This window comes from Prinia subflava, chromosome 9, assembly GCF_021018805.1.
Source record: "Prinia subflava isolate CZ2003 ecotype Zambia chromosome 9, Cam_Psub_1.2, whole genome shotgun sequence".
In the NCBI taxonomy this organism is placed as follows: Eukaryota; Metazoa; Chordata; class Aves; order Passeriformes; family Cisticolidae; genus Prinia; species Prinia subflava.
The window spans coordinates 34,543,795-34,567,298 of NC_086255.1; the positions used below are offsets into that span (position 1 = coordinate 34,543,795).

The 23,504-nt window shown below is 44.4% G+C and overlaps 2 protein-coding genes across 4 annotated transcripts in view; one reads left to right on the forward strand and one right to left on the reverse strand.

The window, feature by feature from the left end:
* The window catches only part of CTNNA3 (catenin alpha 3), a 419,849-nt gene that overhangs the window by 115,586 nt on the left and 280,759 nt on the right, over positions 1–23,504 (forward strand). The gene's annotated exons all lie outside the window — the stretch shown is intronic.
* Positions 1–23,504, reverse strand: part of LRRTM3 (leucine rich repeat transmembrane neuronal 3) — a 79,160-nt gene that overhangs the window by 2,392 nt on the left and 53,264 nt on the right. The gene's annotated exons all lie outside the window — the stretch shown is intronic.

Here is a 23,504-nt window from a genome sequence, read left to right on the forward strand (position 1 = left end):
GGAAATTTTAAAAAAATAGTTCTGTTCAGCCCTGAAAAGAATGTAGTCCAAGGTTTGGAATGTTGATTTTTTTTTTTTTTATGCATTTCTCTTTTGATCATCACTGGCAGTTGAAAAGTTACCACAGACTAAAAAGAAGGTGCCTTTTTTTTTCCTTAAAAAAAAAAGAGGCAGCTAGTTTGGGTCTGGTCTCTCTGTAGCAGTTACAGGGATCTGCAGGAAATGGGTTGTTTTCTCCAGCCTGCAGAAGTGTATTTACTTCTAACCAGACGTGAACTGGCTGGGGAGGGAAGGCTCGTAGCTCCAGGTGAATATCTTGGCAGTCAGCAAAGGTGGGAAAGATTCTTGCAAAGGCCTTACAGCATTTATTAAGCTTCTGCTGGTTGTGCCTGTGTTCTTATCTGGTTGCTTGACCTCGGCTGCGCCTTCATGAGGCACAAAATTGCATATTTTTCTGAATGTGTTGTATGTAGAATTAGAGGCAATATTTTCAGCCTAAGCATTTTGTTATTTTGTTGAATTAAATGGACTTGGGGTGTTCAGACCTCTTGGGGTGATTTCAAGACTCAGCCACAGAATCTTGAGAATGAAAACTTGGAAAATAAGGGCATAAGGGGGCAGCCACAGATCTGGAGTGGCTTGAGAATGTTATCATGGGAAATTACGGTAGGGCAATGGAATATTTTCCATGAAGATGACAGAAATAGAGCAGAAAAGCAGATGATCATGAGGGATGAAAATAAGTAAGGGGAGGGATGACATAAGTAAACCCCACTGAAACAGGAAAATAAAATGAGCTGAAGGATGAAAGCAATGGAAGTGATGGAACTGTGATGTGTCATTCTGAAAATGTGCAGAATTACAGTGTAATGACAATGTCATATACAGAATAGGCATGGGAATGTGGATATTAGCATATGGCCAACATTTGAGAATTTCATCTATTTCAGATGCAAATTTCGCAGTTACCTTCAATTAAAAACAGGAGCAGGCCCTTGTAATACATACCAGGGAACTATACAGCTTTTATGGGCTCAAATCAAAATGCAATACTTTATTTGTGGCCATGGGAAGATTCTTGTTGTTTCAGATGAACCTCAAAACAAACCTGTGCCTTCACCATCCATCAATTTGTCTCTCTTTTTTTCTTAAGGAGTCTTAGGACAGGACTATAATGTTTTGTATCTACATTTACATTTCCGGCCTCTGTCCCCCTGTGTTTAAGTTCTCCCTGTGATTTAGGCGGGTCTTGCATGTAAGAAGTCCCTTAATTTCTCTCTAGAATGCCCTAGAGCTGTCTGATAGCCAGTTATGAAAAGAAAATACCTATCTGATTATCATCTTGTCCCTTTTCTTTCATTATCTGCTTCTTCAAGCACTTATTTACTTAAAACTGCTTGCTGTGAAGCAAGGGAGATACTTAAACTTCTGTTAAAGGAACAGATAAATCTGTTACAGCAAATTTGTGATGGTCATGGTTTAGAGTTCAGATCCTTCTGGCTCCCCTACCAAGAAGAAATTCAGCTGTGGGGGTAAAGTTACCAGAAGTTACTTTTTGTGGTAATTTGCATACACTGTGAGGAGGCCACACTGTAAGGCAGTGAATGCCTGGGGTTAAATTGTTGTCCTTTGAAAGTGCTGTAAAAAGGTGGCTGCAGAAATCTCTAGTTGTTTGTAAAAACCTCCATTTTCCTTCAAACTTTTCAGTTCTTAGGTGGTTCTCTCATGTTTACATATCTCGACCTTTCCAAGCCCAAATTCTGAAGGCCTGGTGAAGGGCAGTGTGTTGTTGGATCAGCTGGTGAGAGCTTCAGCAGGAGAGTCCTGAGGACAGGTGGGGACTCAGCCAGTTTTCCTTGGCAGTGGCACGGAGGAGTTGAATGCAAAGGGAAAGATTCTTTCAGGCTTTTTCCTGCTTCACTCAAATTCATTTCCTACCAAGTTCAGGCTATAATTAAAAACCTACCAAAGTATAAGCTGCAAGAATAGCTTTCACTGAACAGCAAAATTGCTCTTCGCACAAATGTTAATGCCCTCTTGGTGAGGGAGAACTGCGCTTTCTTTTCAAAGGGCACACCTGTCCAGATGCTGGATGAATTTTCAACACTGAGGAACTCTTGCTTTTTTTCTGCTACACAGTCGTGGAATGTTTTGTGTGTCCTACCTGGCTTTGGCAATTTTTCTATTCTAACATGTTCATCTGTGGTTGACTTGGGGTCCCACGTTGTGAGAAACAATGCAGCTGAACCCAAGCAGGTGTTTTGTGCCCAACCTTCACTGCTGGGGCAGACTAAAATGCACATTCGTGGCAGAGTGAGGAAGCAAAGGGCAGGTGAGGAACCTGAAATCCTTTAAACTCTTTTAAACCATCGCTTGAGTCACTCTCAAGGGGAGGATCCATTGTCTCCATGGCAATATAAACAAAATAACCTCTTACTGAATAGCTGCTGTCTCTAGACTTCAGTGGCTGAATGCCCTAGGCTTATATTGATGCTACAGAAATCTTTACTAAATGCATGATTAGAATTATAGACCCTCTGTAATAGTAACCTTTCCTGTTCAGTGTTCAACACGACTTTTTAGTAATTTATTATGCAGCACATTCCCTGGGAAAGGGAGGATAGCGGTAAAAGAGTAAAAATCACCCTGACAAAGACCAGAACTTCTGAAGCATTGCTTTGAATGTTGGACACTTGAACAGTAACCTGCTGTTTTCTGAGGGTTGGAAGAGAGCATTCAACCACTGATAGATTCAGTGGGAAAACCAGGCCTTTGTTTGTTTGTTTGTTTTTGTTATGCCAATGTAGATTTGATATCTTAAAGCAGAAGGAACTGAAAATTTTTTTTCAGCAATTTGCACATACAAATTTTGACAGTTACTTTTACCAGTCTTTGAAATTCCAGAGTGAAGAGCTGCTAACAGCTGCTAAGCCCTTTCTTCTTTATTTTGAGAAGATGGTGAGGAGAAAGCAGAAGGAAAAGGCTTTGTATTTCACTGGTTCAGTTCACTGGGGTTCAGGATAAGACATAATGAGCTGTGGTTTCCTAGCTGCTGGCCATTTTGTCTTGCATGTTGTTAATTTTCCTAAAATTTGAACAGGGTGATATTTACCTAAGATCTTTCCTTCCTGCAAAGAATGTGACATTTATGAGATAAGAACAACTTGTGTCTTGATTAGCTCTAATTGCATGCTTGACTCGGAAAGAAGTGTGTTACATTTTTTCAGTTAGACACTTATGCTTGCTAATAATGTTAGAAAAATGAACAAGTTACAAATACTCTTCTGCCTGATGAAGGAAATATCTCTTTGCCTTTTTTTTTTAATTGGTCTATGTGGATTCCTTTGGTTGTGTCAGTTTTTATTTGTTGGTTGGTTTTGGTTTGTTTTGTTTTGAATTTGAACAACCTGCAGTTTTGGATTTTTGTTTCTTTTTAATAACGGTCCTTCAAGTTCCAATGTAGTAAAGAAAATTAAGGAAGAAGGTATGAGAGCATGTGACTAAATAATAATTAATCCATTGCTTGAAATATGGTTCATAATATTTAATAGAGGTGTACATTATCCTACAGTAACTCTGAAATGTTATTACAATTAGATCCGTATCTAACTGAGTGCTAACCTTTTTAGGCTTCTCATTTGTTTTTAATTTGTATGCAAAACTTGGTGTTTATTAGATAGGCTCTGAAGGCATAATTACTGAGGTGTCATTTAAAAACAGCAGCGCTGAACTTTGTGGGACTAAAAGTGATTCAACACAGATAAAGCTTTTACTTTAGACGCTGGATAAATGATGGACTCAAATCAAAGTATTGCCTAGCCAGCTTTTGTTGCACGTAGGAAAAGGGAGCTGTCTTTTGTCTCAGTAAGGTTTGTTGCAGCTTGGAGAACCTGAGTATCATACCGTATCTTAGTTAGCATTCTCTATTTAGCAGTCAATAGATGATCTGAAAATATGAGGGAATTGTATGAATAAGAGCACATTTAAAAAGACACCTGTGAATTTGAAGGGATGTCTCAGAGAAATGTGTGTTTACACTACACATGTAGGTAATGTGTGTATATTGTAAATGGACACTTGGTAAATCATGTGGACAGGCCCTGGAAGAGGTCAGTGCACCCCCTTCCCTTCTCCTGGTAAAGTTCTAGAATGCCAAGAAGAAAACCAGTGAAATTATTTGGATTTACATTATAGATTTGTTTTGTGGTTAGGGGAGGTCTGTTTCCCTTACATCAAACCCTCCTGTCTCACAAAGCAGAACACACAGTGAGTTAAAGTTCCTCTGAGCTTGTCCAGGCCCGGCTCTGTTGAACACCAGGGTGCCTCGTTCAGTTCAGAGCCGGGGGCTGCTCGTGCAGCTCCTCTTCCCCAAAGCCAGGGGCACAAAACTCTGCTTTGGACAGCAAGGTCTGTGCATGTACCCAGGGGGATTTCTACAGTGAGCAAAACCCACTGGAGGCTGCCAGCTGCAATATCCAATCACCTACTACACCCACTGCAGTTACCTTCACAGGTTTTTATTGATGGTTCCTGTTCTGGCTGATAGTTGAGCTTTTTGGGCTGTGGGTGGGCTCTAAGTAGAATTTTTGGTATTCCTCAGAGGTTGGGTTCGCATACCTTAGGTAGGCTTCTGTAGAGTGCGATTAATATTATCTTATTTTCTTCTCTAATTATTTTAATGTAATAGGCAATTTTCATATCCCCTAAGTACTGTAACAGGCAATCTCATTACTTTTCATCAGGCTTGTTTACAGAGAAATAAAACAGCAGCAGAATAAACAACACTGAACGAACCAGAAGTTGAAGTATTACCTACTCTGAGTGTTCAGAACCACAACTCAAACTCCACAGATCATTAGTTTACCTTAAGAAAAGGAAGATATTTTTATTGATACAATCTTTAGCTGGTTCTTTACTTTTCAGTGTGTGAACAGTTGGGAAATTGTATATATATTGTGTGTCTAATTATGAAGGCTAATTTTTAAATTTAGTGAAAGCTGAAGTTATTAAAACCCCAGTAAGAGGAGGTGTAGAAATGCTAAGAAACTTGAAAGAGTGATGATGTCAACATCTTCCTTTATGCTTTGCCCTTTCTCTCTCTTACCCTCCAACTCTTAACCTTTCTTCCCTGCTTTGTTTTATACTTTTCCCTCTATTTCTGTCTTAGGGAGGAAGAATCCTTCTTGTTACTGACCATATTAATAATTTGTGTAAGCTCTCCATTTTCCAGTTAAGTTGATGTTAGCTGCCATTAGTCTATTATCTCATTGACCTTTGCTCTTCTTTGCAATCTATGCTGTCTCCTTGGCTGCTTCTGACTGAGATGCCCTAATGCTCTCCTCCCTTAAGTGCTATATCCCAAAATAGGCTTTCAGACACTGGAGAGTCTGGTGCTGCTGAGACAAGCAGTGAAACGACACTCTGTGGTTCTGAATTTTGAGTGTTACTTGTCAGCCCTTGACCCAGTTGTGCTGCTGCCTGGCCTGTGATTGTGGTTCTGAGCTGTCCAAAGGCTGATCCTGCCAAGTGCTGCGTGAGCCTAATGGGATGAGCTGATGTGTTTGGATACACACGTGCATGTGTTTGGATAAAGAGGGCTTCCCTGGGATAGCATAAGCCAGGGCCACAAGATTGATAGATCTGAAGGGAAGAGGGGCTTGTATCGTGTCTGAGAGAAAGGAGGAGGCCTTATTTACTCTGCCAGCTTGATTTTCCCAAAATTTAGCGTGTAGAAACTGAGTTGAATACAAACTGTGTATTTCATTTGTGTCCTGTATTCTAGGTATCTTGAGATTAAAATGGGGTACCAATTAAAAAACCCACAAAAACGAACCAAAAGTTGATGTTTTTGCTGCTTTTGTCCTGGTATTTCTGGAGGACAGATTTTCCTGTCACGTCTGCAGCAGACAGAGTCCTGTCCACAGTGTTCTGGTAGCTGAGCCCCGACACTGCCTGAGCAGAGGTGTGCTGGCAGAGCCCTCCTGCAGATGCAGCCGTGGGTAATTCTGTTTGCTGGGTGTGTGTCAGGCAGGACGTTCCTCAGCTGGTGCAGGGGGCTGCAGTCACATCCTTCTGCTGCCAGTACAGCACTCCCGGCTGACTGCCAGGGGATTGGAGGCATTCAGGGGCCAGTGATACAGCACCAGGGATATTCCCATGTAAATCCCAAGTCCCAGAGCCTTGGGAAGTGTGTAAGGAGGGTTTAAAACCACACACAATCCCCCCCAATGCCCCAGTTCCCCTCTGTGGTACCTCTGTGTGCTGAGCCAAAGCACACCTCGAGCTGTGCACATCATTTCAAGGCATAACATCAAAGTGCCTCTGTGGGCACAGGAAGCTTCTCCTGAACAATGAGGATGTCAGTCATGGGCTTTCAGTCCCAGGCATGTTGCAGCAGAAATTCCTCTTTACATTTCAAACAATTTGTTTCTGTGGAGTGGGGTTGCTTTGTGCACAGCATTCTGAAATTATTTAAAAATATAACATCCACAGCCTGCACCAGCTTAAAATATGAGTAATATTAGTCCAGTGACTAATCCAGGCACACCTGCCAGAGATGGAAAGCCTGTACTGAGACTGCTTTAATCCATTTGCTGATTTTTATAGTCTCAAAGTCCCTTGAAGTACCTGACTCAAATCCAGATGTGCCCCACATGCTGAGTTTTGCATGTAAATCTTTAAATTACTTGAAGGACACAGACAGATTCCCTAGGGATTTAATAATTTACTAAAACTAAAATGGCTTGTTTATTGCAGGAAGTGTTTTCTATTTCAGGTCTATTTTGCACTGTGCAATGCAGCTGTTCTCATTGAAAATGTACTACATGCTGCACAGAATCCCAGGTTTTCTTCTTGCATCCTTCCTTCCTTTGTTCTCTGAGGTGAGTTTGTGTTGCTCAGAGAGTAGTGGATGATAATCTCTTCAAAGAATAACTAAAGTCGGGAAAAAAACAATTTTCCATCTAGCTACCATTGCACTTTGGTGGAATAACTAGCATATTGATATTTTCTAATTGTTAGAACAAGAGCATTTTCATACATCTTAAAAAACCCTTTGGATGATGCCAAACTGCTACTGCAGTTTTGGCAGAGGCTCTCCTGGCATCGAGTCCTTGTTCTTTGTTAGTGGTAGGAGAAATGAGATGTTCACCCAGAGAGAAGAGACTTCCTAATGGATTTTGGGAGAAACAGCTCAAAACACAGAAGAATTTAACACAAAACTTTCTAACTGAAAATTAAAAAACTTACAGAGAAGAATATATATAAAAGAAAAGTGAAATTTACATTTAATGTTTAAATAAAATACTGCTTTATCAGACTCACTTCTTGGACTTTACCATGAAATGAGCAGTGTTTGTTTTGTTTATTTCTGCAGAATAGTGTAATTTCATAAAGCTCTCTGAGTGAAGTATTTCCGATTACATTATTGAATAGACTGTGTAATTATTTAAGTAAATTAAAGAAAGATGTTGGTTAAAAATTGAATGATATTACAACAGAAGACTAATACCAGACACAGCCTGAAAAGCAAGAGCAGGGCTTAACATAATTTATAAATTCCATGGATGGGGAGCATGGGATATATTGATCATTCAGTTCTCAGTAAAGGTTCTTAATAAGGTTACTGTAGATACCCGACTGATAAAAAATTGCTATTTTTTTATGCTACAGAAGTAATAATAGATTGTTTATTTTCCTTAGCTGTCACATCCTGTACATACATTGTTTGATATCTATGCTAATAAAAAAATTATTCTTTCTTGACTTATTTCCCTCTTTGAGTGGCCTTCATATTATATTTTCTCACTGTGTAATTCTGGAGGGAAAAAGCTCTTTTATATTCCCAAGCAGTGTATCAGTATATGCTAGATTTTTTTATTTCTAAGATGTATTACTGTTTGCACTTGTTAAAATATTCCTATGGTGCATATTAGTTGCACTGCTGCTGTGCCATTTGCGTGGCACTCGGGCTGGCTGTTTGTGTATTGAATTGCTCAAAACGAAACAATTCCTCACTTCAGGACTACAGATTTTTCAGGGCAGGCCAGCATTGCTTGGCCAATGTAATATTAACTCCTCTAAAATCCAGGCCAGGCGTTCCAAATATGAAGTGACAGTTTCCTGGTAGCCGGGCTGTCCTTCCCACTCCTAAGTGCTGTGCTAATTAGTTACTGTGGCAGAGTTTCAGGAAAGTGATGGTAAGCAGGGGGCACAGGCAATGCAGGGTGTCAGAGGTGTGCAGGCAGGGCAGCGAGGCTGAGCAGAGATGTGTACAGCTAAAGTGCATTTCCTTTTCAGCGAAATCCTCAAGCAGTGAGGGAAGGGCAGGCTGGTTGGGGTATTTCTGTAGAGCCAGCCAGTTACACCCAGTCCCTCTGATCTTTGCTACAAGATCATACACATATGTTTATTTCCTTACTTAGCTGTGAAGAGAGCAGTCTGCTGCCCTTGCTGCGTGCTCAGCATGTTTCCTGCGGGTCAGAATGGGGCCGTGCTGCTGTGTGATAAAAGCAGCTGCTTGCAGTATCTTTGGTGCTGTGAGTAGGCAGAGATGGTTCTCTTCATGCAGCCTGAAATGTTAAACAGTATTTAACCCCCTTGTCTAGCAGGAGCTCCCAGGATTTGGGGAACACACAAAACGGGTGTGGAGCAACACTGCCAGTGCTCGCAGCTCTAGTCTGTAGAAGAGGAACGGAGTCTGACTACTTCTGAAACAAGTGATAGGAGTACAGACAGTGTGGTAAATACCTTTGGTTTGTGTCATTCTGTAGGGAAGCTTCCACAGAACTGACAAGAAGGATGTGTTTCTGTTCAGAGGGCTTATTTGCTCCTTGAAGGAGGGAGGGAGTTCTGTGGAAAGCAGGGCAGCCTCGGAGGGCTCCGGAGCGGGGCCCAGCTGTGTGCAGGGACAAAGAGGTGCAGGTGCCCTGGGTGTTCCTCAGGGTGCATGGCCCGGGCTGGTATTGCAGGGGCAAGATGGGGCAAACGGTGCTGGGAATAAAGAACTGCCCTCTGTGCTTGAGAAGGGTGAGATTATGTGTGAGCCACCCGTGTTAATGGGTCTGTGCATGTTAAAGATAATAAAACAGCGCTGCTTTGCAAAATGAGGAGCAATTTACACTCTGAGGCCTCATGCTCCACCTTCACTAGCTCTAGGCAGGTCCTGATGATGGAACATGAACTTCTTAGATGGAAATTCAAGAATCTGAGACATGTTGGTGTGAATTAGAATGAAAAAGTAAATAAGGACTTTTAACATTTTTGACATATTTTCGTTTTGAATTAGAATATTTTGTTCTAACTGGTTTTTGTCACATGCTGTCTTAGTAATTAAACCTTCAATAATATGGATTATCAAAATTGATTTTTGAAATGTTGATTAAAACTGTAAAGGGGCAATAGTGTATTAAAATCATGAGAACATTGTCCAAATGTTCCAGACTTTTTAGTGAGATATTGTGTATATATTTTTCTTTTTCTTTTTAAAATTAATTTTGTTAATTGCAATTTTCTGTTGGAAAAAATCTGTCCGTGTGTTTTTGACCAGTTCTGAGTACCTTGAGAATAGTTTGAGGGATTGGTTCCTTTGCTAAGGCCAGACCATGTCATTAGTAGGATTGTAGTCACCAAGTACCATCACATCTCATCTGAGACTTATAACACAGACAAAAAAGGACATCTAGCAACAATAGATGGAGTTACTAACAGTGCCAGTGCAGTACTTGGTGGCTGTTACTAATTAAATGACTTAATTAAGTTGTCAGGACAGAATGTAGATAATCCCTGTGTCAGTTGTTTGTTTTCATCTGGCTGCTTGGGCAGGTCAGTGTCTGGTGTGTGCCATGCATCAGGATGTGGCGTGGACCCCTTTTTTTTCCTATCAATTTCCTTAGGCATTTCTGCATTCTATCTGATTATAGCAGTCAAAAAACAGGTGCAGACTGTGACTTGTCCTGTTTGTAGGGCTCTGATGGCAGCTGTAGAGGGTCAGGAGTTTCAAGGCAAAGAAGTTGTCGTGGTTGCGGGGGAGGTGAATTTTTCCAGGGGGATGTGGGCAGTCCAATCAGTGATCAGCTTTTCTGCTGGCACCTGGATTAGTCACTCAGAGGTTTGGACACGCCTCTGAGGACACAAAGAGTTAAAAGCAGGAGTCTGGGGGATTCAGCCTCTTTTGGGTTCCGGTTTCAGCAGTGGAAACATCTGCTCTCCCCTGCTCAGCTCTGGGCTGAGTGGGGGAGGGGGAAGCCACGTGGCCAGGCTCAGGACAACCACGCGGTGGAACTAAAGTAAGCTGGGGCCCGGGGGAGAGAAGAGAATGGACAGGACTGGAACTGAGCTGCCCCGTCCAGGATGGAGGGGTGGAAAACTCTGGAAGTGCCTTCTGTGTGTGCTCACCCCCCTCCCCCCCCGGGAGAAGGTGCCCAGCCACGTGGGATTTGCCCAGCCTGGGAGTGCCTGAGCCTGCAGCCCTGCTGAGAGCTAGAGACTGTTAACCCTTGCTTGGCAGAAAGAAACGTTTCTTAGACATTGATTCTCATGACTGGTGATTTTGGAAAAAAGAGAAGGAAGCGGCCTGGGACCGAGGTGATAAAGCACGATTGAAAGGAACCTGATGGGCAAAGAATGAGAGGAGTAGCCTTCGGAGCTGGACTTTTCTTGCATAATGTCAGCCATGGACTGAACTTGGGTCTCTTTTGAACATAAACAGCATTTTTGGGTGGATACAGCTGCCCTTGCTTTTGCTACAGTGACTAGCACTTGAAGTGAGTAGCGAGCAGAGAAGAGAGGGGGAGGGTGAGGTGGCGCCCTCTGCCCTCAGGGCAGACCTGCTCCTGGAACCCCGGCCCCTGGGTAAAAAGGGGAGAGCTCGGCATGCAAGTATCCTTAAAAGAGCCCTGTATGTAGTTTTCATCCTTTGGACAGCGGTGAGAGCGCTGGACATAAGAAAAAGAGAGTGTCACCCTAGCAGACTTCTCCGGGCGGTGCTATAAGTGACATAGAAACACATAAGGGGTGGACCCGTGTTTTCTGAAGAACAGTCTGTAGTGCGAGAGAGACTCCTCTCTCCCTTGCTGAATTGAAGATTAGTTTGTTTTTGAGTAGTGATTGTTTGATCTAAAACCCAAAGGTTTGGTCTGTGAAGAGTGATGTGTGGGGAGGTAGAAACTGGGAGAAGAAATGTTCTAAGAAGTTTTTATTTCTGTCTGTGTGTGTGTCTAAGAGCATTTCTGTCCCTGTTCTTATGTAATGTAATAAAGTTTTGGTGTTTTTTTTTGTTTTCAAGATTTAAGCCTGCTCTGCTCTGTTCCTGATCACATCCCACAGTAGCTGTTAGGGAAAAAACATATATTCATGGGTGCATTAACATCTAGCCAGTGCCAACCCATGACAGAAGTGCCTCTGAGCAGTGTGGCTGTGCAGCCGTAAATGCTGTTTCAGTGTCTGGGAGCCATAAAGCACTAAAGGCCAGCCCGTGTCCCTGTGGGGAATGCTGTCCCTGCACAGGAGTGCTGCAAAGGAGCACTGACAGCCTGCTCACACATTGCTGCACCGGCATTCCCAGCTCCGGGGCTTCTGCTGAGGGCACAGCTGGATTTCCCTGTGCGGCAGGGCCAGCACAGCTGAGGGGAGCCCGGGGCTTTGGGGCACCACATCTGTGTGTGTGACTGCACTGAGAGCCAGGGGCTTTGGGGCACCACATCTGTGTGTGTGACTGCACTGAGAGCCAGGGGCTTTGGGGCACCACATCTCTGTGTGTGACTGCACTGAGAGCCAGGGGCTTTGGGGCACCACATCTCTGTGTGTGACTGCACTGAGAGCCAGGGGCTTTGGGGCACCACATCTCTGAGTGATTCCACTGAGAGCCAGGGCTTTGGGGCACCACATCTCTGTGTGTGACTGCACTGAGAGCCAGGGGCTTTGGGGCACCACATCTGTGTGACTGCACTGAGAGCCAGGGGATTTGGGGCACCACATCTCTGTGTGTGACTGCACTGAGAGCCAGGGGATTTGGGGCACCACATCTCTGTGTGTGACTGCACTGAGAGCCAGGGGATTTGGGGCACCACATCTCTGTGTGTGACTGCACTGAGAGCCAGGGGATTTGGGGCACCACATCTCTGTGTGTGACTGCACTGAGAGCCAGGGGATTTGGGGCACCACATCTCTGTGTGTGACTGCACTGAGAGCCAGGGGCTTTGGGGCACCACATCTCTGAGTGATTGCACTGAGAGCCAGGGGCTTTGGGGCACCACATCTCTGAGTGATTGCACTGAGAGCTGACTCAGGTAACCTCACCTGTCACAAACCCTTCTCCAGAGCTGTTTGCTTTGAAAACCTTTGTTCAAAACTTTGACTACAACAATTTGCATGAGAATGACTAAAGTAAAATTAATTGCTAGTACTGCTTTTCCAAAATCTGCTTCTGTTTGGTTTAATATGCACAGCAGATGGGCTGAAAACCTGACCAAATGTCACAATCAGATGTCTAACAGAGGTCACATCCAATTTACAAACCTATCTGTTAAATATTTGGGCAGAAATTCTTTAGTGGGATTCTAGAATAAGAGATAAATATTTGAGAGAATTTTATGTCACAGAGATGTTTTCTGCCTTTTTAAGGAATAGTTTACTATTTATAATTTTGTTCCTTTTGGTAATGTGCTTTGCATAGTAAAAATAGATGAACAGAGAACTATTCAGCTGAGCTACCCAAAGATGTAGGTGGCTGGTGCAGAAATCCACCAGTCTCAAATTTATATTGGAAAATTCCCGATGAAAGACTTTTTACCCCAAAGCTGGTGAAGTTAACTGGAATGAGTCATGTTTGTTTTCTAGCAATGGATTTTACAGTTGAACAGAAAAAATTTCTCCAAACTTGTGAACATTAGCAACGCATTTTGTAACTCCTACTTGGTTTTACAAGCACAAGGGTTTATAAAAGGGAGGCTTATGAAGATTCTGGTGCTGCTCACCTCTCCCATTAGGCACTGAGTCTGTGGCACTGCTCCTGAGTCAGGCAGCTGCCTTGGGGGACCCAGGAGTTTATCAGGAGACTGGGCCTCCACAGGGCTTTGTGTCCCAGCCACACAGGCTGGGCCTCACTTGGAATTCGCTTCCACAAAGTTTTTGATTGTATCTGCACTCTGCATCTGGCACTGATAGAAAATGAGTCTGGGGAAGGCCAAGAGCTGCCCAGAAAAGATTGCTTTCTCCTGGGATTATTTGAGGACTCGGTGGAAACGAGGGATTTGGCAGTGTGTTGGAAGAGAAAGGTGATAAAATAATTATTTGAGTATCATGATTTAGGAAAGATACAGCCAAATTACTCATTGTTGAAGCACTTACTTCACTTCTATGAATTTCTGTAGTAAGCGAAGGCTGGCATGAGAAGGAGGCTACTTTAAAGCAAATTGGCATGCAGATTGATGAATGCTGCAGTGGCTGCCTCAGAAAATGCTCTTGCTTCACGGTCAGCACAAAGCAGTCCTTTGTAGTTCTCCTGCCAGTTCAGCTCATGCCTTGCATTTTCTCTGGCGTTGTTTTTGCTGTTCCTGAGGTGTCAGAGACAGCAAAGGGCAAAGGTCCCGTGTGAAGGTGGTGTTGTGGCAGTGTCAGCACAGGTGGGCTCTGGGTGTCTGAGGACACTGCAAAGGCAGTCACTCCTGGCGCCTGCAGGGCAGGGCAGGGGCTCGGAGGGAGTTCCTGCTGCCTCACATCCCACTGCCCACACAGGGGCTGTGTGCAGGGCTGGCACTGCCACCCCACTGCCTCTGCATTCTCTGTTTCTGCTGTGCACAGTCTGTCAAACCTCATTGTTTAAAGATAGGTTAAAGTTGGATTATGTGGAAATAATAACTGATGGTTTAAAAGAAAGTGAAATTATGAAGAATGCTATGTTTGAAGGTAACCCTTGTCTTGATGTTACTGAGAAAAGGGATGAGAAGAATTGTCTTACGAACGACTCCAGAGATAAGGTGGCAGCTTGAGAAGACTCCAGCAAGGAAAGGAGGAATAATTAATTTTAAACTTGGGTTGTATCTGTAAGATAAACCACTAAGCATCCTAGATAGCCTAGCTTTTTGAGTACATGCCATCATTCACTTTCTGGAGTAAATGGAAAAATTGCAGTAGAGCTTTTCAAAACACTCTAATAAATTCATTTTCTGAGAAGTAGTTATGTGCTTTGAATAAATAACACACTTTGTCCTTTTTTTGTTGTTGTTGTTTGTTCAAAAAGAAAAGCTTTAAAGAGCAAAAACAAAGAGAGTAAAAGTTGTTTGCCATTCAGAGAAGCTAATGCAATTGCTTGGGCTGATGACTTGCATTGAATTGTTGATATATTCATTTCTTCCTCATTAACAAATTATCCTTTATTCTTTAAGAGCAGTACATACATCCTAATGGATTTTCAGTTTCCAAGATTCTTTATTTTCTGGTTTTTATTCAGTTAGTATGTGATGTTTTCACATATGTTGTTTGACTAAAGGAAAGTGAGGACAGACAAACAAACAAATCCTGAAAGCATTCTAGGCTCAATCCCTATTCTACCTGTCCTTTCTGTTCCTTTCCGCTCTGGAGAGATTTGACCAGCGTGTGCTGCTGTTCCCTGTCGCCTCTTGGCCTCCCTGCAGGGGTCAGAGTCTCTGGTCTGGAGGGTTTTGCTGGCCTGAGCAGCCAGCTGGGTCTTTGTGCTGCGTGGCCGTGCCTCTGAGCTGCCCCCGGCCCGGGGGGCACTGCTGGTGCCCACAGCCCAGAGCAAAGCCCCTGAGCCGAGCAGGGAGCTCCGGGCCAGGGCAGGGCAATCTCCTGCAGCTTCTTCGGGCACGTGAAGGAGGGTGAGGAAAGAGCAGCTCAGCCAAGAGATGAGAGGCGTGATGATTGCTGGGACAGGAGCTCCACTGAAAAGCAACACAAGTGCACGTGTGTAAGAAGGTTTATAAAGCTTGTCTAGGTGTCTGATTGGAAAAAACTAACGCAGTGAGAGCAGGAGTGTTTGGGAGCCTCAATGCTCGCTGTCAGAGTTGTGGGAATCTTTGCTCAAGTGTTGTTCCCATAGGCCTGGGCTCCTTTTTAATCTGCTGGTGTTGTAACCCACTGGGCTCTGTGTGCTTTTTCACTTCCTTGTCCTTTACCTGGGGTAGCCCAGCCCTGCTGCTGACGTAGGTGTGAGTGTTGATGGCTGTCTACATGTGTGTGTCAGCTCAGCACCTGCTCCTGAGAGCTCTGTTGTGCGGATGTGGTAGAATGAGGATAGACAGAGTCTTTATCTGTTTTCATTTTGTTCTGTAATCAGGAATGTGCTTGCTCAGTGGATTTTCTAACACTTAAAACACATTCAGTTCTACACTGATTTTGTGGAATCTTCTGCTTTGATGGATATAACTGTATATTGTTTTAATTTTTTTTTTTACTTCAATGTCAGGGAATTATCAATACTTCTCAGCTTAGTTTCTAAATGCTTTTCCTCAATCAGAGCCAAATCTAACTTGATGGAACAGGTGGTTGCTTAAACAGCAAATTGTTTAACGTAAAGCCCTAGCCAGGACATAGCTTCTTTTAATTAAACAACTCACAGTGCCCCTGCCAGCCGTCTTTTCCCTTGCTCAGCATTGCTCCATTGCTTTGGACAGAGGGTGCAACAGTAAAATAAAGCACATCTCCAATGTTAACCCTGTTTCATCTGGATAAACCCAAACTTTTCTTGTATGTATTGTGATGATGAGGTGCCAAAGCCTGGATGGGACCTGCTTTTCCTGGTTTTCCTACATTTCTTTTGATGATACCAGTCCCTTCTTTTCTGAGGTGGAAAAACCCCAACTCAAGCGTGTGGTTCCACCTTTCCATTTCAAAACACTGTCACTGGGGACTTCAAAGCCAGGGCATGAGGGGCTGCTTGGCTTGCACGCTCCTGAAACACCAAGTGAGGAGGTGCTGAGAGGGGCACGAGGAGAGAGGCTCTTTGTGCTGTCCCCCTTGCCTCATGTCCTGACTCCTCAAACACTGGCCGTGGAGTGGGAATGGGAATGGTCATCTGCAGGGGCAAGAGGCCCAGTGTGCACATAAAGTCCATTTTTTCCCCCAGTAATTTAGGGTGTATTGAGAACCTCTAGGATATTTCCTTCTGGCAAGTACTTGTCAAACCAGCCAGCCCAGTGGCTAATTTTTAGGAAGTTTTTGACCTGTAAGCCATTTTTGGGCTCCTGGATACTGACTGATAGTCAGTATTAGTTGCCAGTGAAGCAGGTGGACTCCTCCACCCCCTGAGCAGACAGTGCTCCAGTGCCCGGGTGATCGCCCTGTTAATCGTGCAGATGTCATAGCTACAGCTCTGGAAACTTGCTCTGTAGGCTGTATTGAAATCTCTGGTTTTGGCTCTTTCGTATTTGCAGAAGTATTTGCTGCAAGTCTAAGGTAGATGTGCCAAGAGGCACAACTGGAAGGACGGGGTCCTAGTTTTCAGGTTTGAGAAATATATAATTTCAAGTGGTTTTGGTGACCCACTTTAAAAAATGCCATACTGCTATTACCATACTGTTTATGTAGATATGACAAATCTAAAAGAAGTCTGATACGTTTATATGATAAAATACCAGCTCTGTTTTTCTGGGCAAAGTACTTTTCTTATGTATCAGTTAATAGAGTATGCAAAGAGGTTTTTCACCAGGTGTCTGAAAAGGGATCCCAAAGTGCTTTATTCACAGCAAATCTAATGTTGATTGCCACCAAAGGGGAATTGGGTCCTCCAGTAGAGTTCAGCCTTTGTAGCCTCAACTAAGGAAGTGGCAGCTTGTTGACAGATAAATCTGGACTGAATAACAGAAATTCCATTTCGTTTATGTTATCTTCTTCTCTTTTTTTAAGTGAAAATCTTGTTGCAGAAAGATTTTAGCATAAAGGTTTTCCTGCTACACTTTTTTTTTTTGTTTTGTTTTTTGGCTGAAGTTTAAACAGTTGCTTGTGCTATCTGTAGGATACACAAGTAGACTTTGGACTGAAAAGACTGTTTAGACTAGAGAACTATATACATATTTATTCTTAATGTTACTGGCTGCTTTTTGCCAAATTATCTTGCTGAAAGTATAGGATGGGGATCTTTAAACTAGTCACTATAAAACATTCCTTTTTTCTTTTAATTGGTAGTATCTTAGCAGTTTCACAGATATTTCCCTTTTTTGTGGCACCTACTTAAATGTGATACATTCTTATATCTCTGTTCAAATACATGGTAAGAACTGAAGGTTGATGTCTCATCTCTATTGTGTCTGATCTGTTACTGGCCTTTAAAGCATTATGGATACTTTGATCAAATATTGTTTTCAACTGACTCTTCAGTTAATAGTGAGAGACTGACAGATACATTCACTCTCATTGACAAAGATACTCTTAGTCCTTGGATATTCCTACAAACCCAGGCTTTGGATCATCACTCATTTATTATAAACCAGGGTGAGAAGATTTACTAAATCAAGACTGCAGAGTATTGGAAATGTATATAATGTGGTGTCCTCTCAGCGATCTCCCAATTAATTGTGACATCGGGGCTCAGCATGTGGTAGTGGGGTACCAAGTACAAAAGCTCAGTTTGATACACAGCTTTAACTGGGTTATTGTCAGGGCATTTTTAAGAGCCATGGTCAGGTTGTACCCTGCCTGTCATTTCTAACATCCATGCACAGCTGCATTTGACTCTCAGCTGCAAGTACAGCTCCTCAAGAGTGTGGTGAGTGTCTGTGGTTTGGTGTGTGTAACAGCCTGCCTGTGAAGCCATCGTTAATCAGTGGTGATGGTGTTACAAAAACATCTGCTCCTGGCATAACTGATGGCCCTTTTCGTCAAGATCAGCACTTTAGGCTGAGTCAGACATTAATTAATATAGGAATTGGTTCAGTTGTGAAAAACTTTTCCTCTGGAAAAAGTCCATTTGGCCAGGATAGCAGTACTAATGGAGATTTCAGACCTGTCCAAGTGAAAGGGCCTTACGCTTTTTCTGATTTTCAAGGAAATCCTTGGTGTTTCTGGACCTGTGGCTCAGTTCTTTTGGGATCTGCTGTTTTTCCAGGTGGGGAGTGAAACAGAAGTCTCTCTAATCCTGCCCCTGAAGAGGTGCTGTGCTGTTGCACTCTGCCATGGCAGTTCTTTAAGTCTCTTCATTGTGCATATGTATATTTTAATTTTTCGCTTCAATACACACATATGATATGACATACTTCTATTTGCTTTGGGAGCTTTAATTTCCTATTTTCTTATTTGCTTTTAAAATCAAAGTGTTTCGTTAATGCCTCTTTCTTCTGATAAGCTGGGTGTATTTTATTCTCAGCCCAGAGCTAGGACTGGTTAAAGCAATTTTCACAGCAGCTGTAGACAAATGCATGGTAAGTAAATTAGCTTTTATTATAATCACAGTGGCGCTTCTTTTCTCTTTGATTTCTGCATGTTCTTGTGTGAATCCTCAAACTTAAGTGTATTGAAATGGGAGTGAGATGATTTGAAGGGTGCCTGCATGAGCATTTCCTGCGAGGTGCCTCTGTGCTCTGAGCTGCACCCAAGAGCAGCAGGGCACAGGGAGTGCAGGGCCCTGCCCCACAGAGCCCCAGGTGTGGAGCAGAGCGTGGGGCACACTGACTGGGAACTCTGCCCGGGGCGTGTGCCACAGCACCACAGCACCCTGCTGCTTCAGGCTGCTGGTGGCACTGGTGGCACACGGGGGCAGCATCACGGCTCTCCACCTGCTAGAAGCTACAAACACCGTGGAAGAAATCTGGATGCCTGTTTTGTGTGGTTTGGAGTGTGTTTAGAAAGCAGGGGTTTGATGTGTTTGTAACACTGGCTGTCTTTGTAGCCGCTGTGTAGACCTAAATTGAAAAAGCAGTGATAAAATGGGTACTGTCCATAGACCTGTTCATGTGTGCTGATGTGGCTGCAGGACAAGGTGGCAGTGGAAGAGAGCGTGGCAGGGAGTGTGACTGGATGTTGAACTTGCTGTGTGCTGAGGTGTGGCTGGGGGCACGGGGAGGCTTTGGCAGCTGAGCTGTGTGGTTTCACTCTCAGGTTTCACTCTCAGGGAGAGCAGCCTGCAGAAACCTCTCCAAGGTGGGTGGGTCATAAGGCAGCACCTGAGTGAGCTGAGGATTGAAATTGCAGGAGGAGTCTTTGGGCATTTTGTAGGACAGAGCTAGACTTCAGATTGGCAACTGGGAGAGGTGATTTGCAAATTTGGGGTGCCTGGTTCTGCCCTCACATGGGGCTGGTCAGCTGTGCCCCCATGGTGGGGACACAGCTGGGTAAGGGGCAACTCAGCAGAGTCTGTGTAAGCACCATCAGCATGCTGATACAAAATAGATGGGGCACATGGGGTACTTCAGTGCCAGGGCATGTCTTGGAATTGTTTTACTCTGGCCAGCACTGGAGAGGTCTTGGCTGGAGAGGAATAATATCCACTATGGAGCTGTGTCATTAAAGCTGCAAAATAATTAGAGATTTCCTGAAGGACAGCATTGGGAGACATCAGAACCTAGAAGTGATGACTTAGAAGAATGGTTTGAAGTCTTCAGTCAAGACAGCATGAAGCAACATGTGATACCCTTTCAGATACCTACAGTTCTGCTGCAAAGAAGGGAAGATCTGTTCTCCATCATAGTGGTGGGTAAAACAAGAAGCAGATCTTAAATAGGATTAAATTGAATTAAACTTCTCCTATTAGGGATAATTAAGTACTGTAATAGCTGCCAGAGGAAATAGAGAAGTGTACTTCACAGGAAGCAAGCCAGAAACAGATTAGCCAGACTTCTGTCAAGAATGCACTGTGGCCATTGCTGCTGGGACAAGTGATGGAAAAGGTGATCTCCCCAACTCCTCTCAGCCTCTCTCTAAAATACAGTTTTCAAAGACACTTGGCATTGGAACCAAACTACTTCCATGATGTGTTTCTCAGATCTGATTTGGATTAAACATTTTCTCAGCTTCTAGATAGAAGGCTTTTTGTTGTTATAATTTAGCATTGACATTCCATGTCCTCTGCTCCCCAACCCTCCAAAAAAGAAAAACCCCACCTTTTAGTCTTTAAAAGTTCCTAGCTTAGTAAGTGATATTGATTGTTCCCAGAATTAGAAGGTGTAGATCAAAGAAATACACTTTTGAGAGAGGCTAGTCCTTGTAGGAGAAACAGAGCAACAAGTAGGTTAAAAGAGAATTTGGAGATATCTGTGTTTTGTGTGGGATCAGAGACATTCTTGCCAAAGTCCCATCTGTTCAGTTTTTCTTCAGCTCTGTTTTCTTCTCACCTCTCTGTTGTGCTTGCACTGTAAATGGAGACATTACTGTCTGACTGAAGTGCTGAAGTCGTGCAGTTGTCTCTCCAAATGTAGGGATCACAAAGAGCAGCTGAGTTTTAATTTTCAGAAACTGAGAGATTTCACTGGTGGTAAAATCATCAGGAATATTCTGATTCAGGAAAGCCTAAGAAACTGTCTTCAGCAAATGGGAAGCAAGTAAAGGAACGATGATGCTGTTCTGGACAGAGATAACAACCCCACTCCAGGGTTTTTGCAACTGACTGTGAAACTGTGTATTTGGGATTCTTGGCAAAGTCTGTCTGCCAGTGTGTGTTTTAATCACACCTCTGGTGTTCCTCTTTGAGTTAAACTGTGGGAAATCAGAGCTCCACCTCGACAGAGCTTAGGGGAAGAGATGAGCCTGAAAACTGAGGGCTGAATCTTCTGTTGCCAGCATGCAGCCTGCAGTGCATGGCACAGCTCTGGCAGAAGGAAACCCAGGGCAGCCTGGAGCCTGGGAATGTCTTCAGAGGCTGAGTGTGTGAGAGCTTGGAACTCTGGAAATTCTGCATTTGCACCTGACCCCAGCACCCTTGTGCGTGGCCCTGAGGAGAATTTCTGTGTATTGGTTGTTGGTGGGAGAATATTGCCTCTTGAGAGAGGCACTCCTAGTAGAAGAGGTTATTTCCCTTTTATCTTGAACTGGTTTGGATGGCAATATTTCGCTCAGAATAGATGTCTGCCATTTCTGTGTGCTCTCTGTAGAAGTTTTAATGGAGTTTCTCTCTTCCCCTATCCTTAAGAGAGAGGAGGAAAGTGGTAGCAGTAATTGGGAGAGACAGTCACATAGGATGGACAGCACAGGGGCTTGCTTTCATGGTTGAATTACAAAAGATTGGGGCTAGATGAAATCTTTTCCTCCTATCAAGCCACTTAGAATGCTATATATCACAGTTTATTTCTGGGAGAGTGGGTTAATGGATTTAATTATTCTCCAACTTTCAGTATCATAAATCAAAACTGATCTAACTGGGTTTATGCCAATAGCACAGTAGATGTAAAAGGAAATCAGGGGGTTAATCTGTTGATATATCTCATTGGGGCTTAATAACTTCACTGTAATTTCAAAGTAACTTTTGGGTAATTTGCAAAACTAAACGTGTGGCTCTAGGGCACTGAGTTGTTCCTTGGAAGCTGGGCCTCTCCTGGCTGGTGCATCTTTCAGAAACCTCAGTTCCTGCCCTGTGTTCTCGGCCAGGCCCTTTTTCTCCTGCAAGTGGCAGTGGACTCAGTGTGCTGCAGTGCTGGGGCAGGAGCAGTGCGGAGGCAGTGGAGAGCTGGCACAGGCTACTTGCTTAAGGACAAATGCAAAAAGGATTAAAAAGTTCTCGCTGTCAGATTTATTTGTAAAGAAAATGATTCGGTTGCTGGGGGATATCTGTAATTGCATATAAAGCAGTGGGGAGTGCCTGTAATTGCTGTCTATTCTGTGTACTTTCTCCTGAGAGCACAGGTCCATGCAATTGCGAAAATTCAGTTTGATATTCGGGAGCTGTTAATTGGCCTCGAGATTTATCTTCATCTCTCTGTAACGGTTTTGCCCAGGCTTTTAGAGAGCCAAGTTATTGGCAAAGACAGTGGAGTTTTATTGGGAAAGATTTATTGGTTTTTTGTAATCCAGCTAATGAAAGTAAGCAGATTCACAGTTTTGGCCTCATCAGTGTGGCTAAATGGCAGGGCACGGTGTGCAGTGAGGGTACAGCCTGTGTGCAGCACAGCCACCTTGAGCTGCCTCTCCAGGCACAAGATGTAGGAAGTTCCCATCTCTGCTTCTCTTATCAGCACCTCTCTTAGCTGAATCGGTCCTAACCTGATAGCAGTCCTGGGGACACCACACTGGGGCTTAAACGCTGGTTTGGGGGAAGGGGCATGCTTTCCTGGGCTCAGATTGCTGGGGCAAGCAGCAGCTTTGTTTGGTTTAATACTAACAGTACCAAAATGTTGGAGCAGTTTGTGTAGGGCAGGTGAGGATTTTCTATCAAGGAGACACCTTCTGGATATGCCAGAGGGATTAGGAGCAGTCTGAGGAACAGCCAGCCTCAGCTGAGGCTGAGGGCACACAGGGGACTGACAGCAGCGCCGTGTGCCGCAGCAGGAGGAGGGGTTTGCCATCTTGGCCTACGAGAGAAACAGCCCGGGGTGTGTGGTAGGGCTGTGGTTGTGTCAGGGGACAGACCTGCAGGAGTCATGCCTGTGTTCCCGGGCAGCAGCAGCAGCTCCCACAGCCCTGCAGGAGCTGTGCCCGTGTGCCTGGGCAGCAGCAGCAGCTCCCACAGCCCTGCAGGAGTCATGCCTGTGTGCCCAGGCAGCAGCAGCTCCCACAGCCCTGCAGGAGCTGTGCCTGTGTGCCCAGGCAGCAGCAGCTCCCACAGCCCTGCAGGAGCTGTGCCCGTGTGCCCGGGCAGCAGCAGCAGCTCCCACAGCCCTGCAGGAGCTGTGCCCGTGTGCCCGGGCAGCAGCAGCAGCTCCCACAGCCCTGCAGGAGCTGTGCCCGTGTGCCTGGGCAGCAGCAGCAGCTCCCACAGCCCTGCAGGAGCTGTGCCTGTGTGCCCGGGCAGCAGCAGCAGCTCCCACAGCCTGCCTGGGGCCACTCTGCCGTGCCCGTGTGCCTGCTGCCCTCAGGCACTGCCCAGCCATGTGTAGGAGTCCAGGACATCCCTCTGGCCACCCTGGAGGGTTTGGAGACCGGACAGGGGGGTCTGGGATCTGTACAAGGGGGTCAGCCAGCCTCACACAGAGCCCAGGAGGACACTGCCTCTGATCCCTGGCCATGGGAGTGAATGCCCACATTGTATGAACAATCACAAGCCAAGAGAGTTTGAAATAAGCAGTAGTTAGTTTACCATAGAGCATGAATGTAGAATCTCGGATTTTTAGTGTATGGGGTTGAAGAGGCAAGATGGAGGAATTGGGGAGTGGCCCCTGTGCTCCTTGTTCTCCTCCCCCATTTTCTGCCGAGTTGGATCACAAGGATTGGTTTAGAGTAGAAATGACAGGTTAGCATAGGTAGTAAGTATTGGTAAAATTCTGTAAATAAGAAGTTCGTTGTGGATGGTGGTTGGACCAGAAAAATGGTACAGAAGGTCTGGGACCCTCTGACCCGCCCAGTCTGCCACATGTCCTGCTCTGCTGGGGATGCCCTGCAGAGCTGAGACAGAACTGAGAGATAAT